Source organism: Chrysochloris asiatica, unplaced genomic scaffold (assembly GCF_000296735.1).
Source record: "Chrysochloris asiatica unplaced genomic scaffold, ChrAsi1.0 scaffold00002, whole genome shotgun sequence".
In the NCBI taxonomy this organism is placed as follows: domain Eukaryota; kingdom Metazoa; phylum Chordata; class Mammalia; order Afrosoricida; family Chrysochloridae; genus Chrysochloris; species Chrysochloris asiatica.
This window is the reverse complement of record NW_006408520.1, coordinates 26,258,026-26,259,171: the sequence shown is the minus strand read 5'-3', so window position 1 is coordinate 26,259,171 and position 1,146 is coordinate 26,258,026. Positions and strand designations below refer to the sequence as shown.

The 1,146-nt window shown below is 39.9% G+C and overlaps 1 protein-coding gene across 1 annotated transcript in view; it reads right to left on the bottom strand.

The window, feature by feature from the left end:
- Positions 1-1,146, bottom strand: part of LOC102825397 (interferon-induced guanylate-binding protein 1-like) — a 45,124-nt gene that overhangs the window by 7,148 nt on the left and 36,830 nt on the right. The gene's annotated exons all lie outside the window — the stretch shown is intronic.

The window sequence follows — 1,146 nt, the reverse complement described above, 5'->3', positions numbered from 1 at the left end:
CTTGTGCAGCAGATTTATCTAATGCAATATGTCGTTTGATCTCTTGACTACTATTTCCATGAGTGTTGATAATTGATTCAAGAAGAATGAAGTCCTTGACAACCTCAATCTTTTCTCCGTCTATAAGAATGTTGTTTATTGATCCAGTGGTGAAGATTTTTGTTTTCTTTACCTTGAGATGCAGTCCATACTGAAGGCTGTGCTCTTTGATCTTTATCAGTAAATGTTTTAAGTCCTCTTCACTTTTAGGAAGCAAGACTGTATCATCTGCATATCACAGGTTGTTAATGAGTCTTCCTCCAATCCTGATGCCACATTTTTCTTCATAGAACCCAGCTTCTCGAATTACTTGCTCAGCATACAGGTTAAATTAGTATGGTGAAAGAATACAACCTTGTCGTACACCTTTCTCAATTTTAACACATTCAATGTTCCCATGTTCTGTTTGAACAACTGCCTCTTGGTCCAGGTACCAATTCCTCACAAGCACAATTAAGTGTTCAGGAATACTCATACTTCACAATGTTGTCCATAGCTTGTCATAATCCACACAATCAAACACCTTTGCATAATCAATAAAGCACAATTAAATATCTTTCTGTTATTCTCTGCTTTCAGCCAAGATCCATCAGCCATCAGCAATGATATCCCTCATTCCACGACCTCTTCTGAATCTCGCTTGAACCTCTGGAAGTTCTCTATCAAAGTATAATTGTAGCTGTTTCTGTATTACCTTTTGAAAAACTTTACTCGCATGGGATATAAAAGATACTGTCTGATAATTTCTGCATTCTGTTGGGTCACCTCTTTTTGGAATGGGCACAAATATGGATCTCTTCCAATCAATTGGCCAGATCATTGTCTCCAAATTAGTTAGCTTGCAGTTGTAGTTGTTGTTGTTATGTGCCGTGGAGTCGGTTCCAACTCATAACAACCCTGTATAGGGTTTCCAAGGCTGTATAAATCTTTATGGGAGCAGAGAGCCTCATCTTTCTCCTGCGAAACAGCTGGTAGTTTCGAACTGCTGACCTTGCGGTTGTTGTTGTTAAGTGCCATCGAGTCAGTTCCGACCCATAGCGACCCTGTACAGGGTTTCCGAGGGTGTAAATCTTTACGGGAGTAGAAAGCCTCATCTTTCTCCCGCGG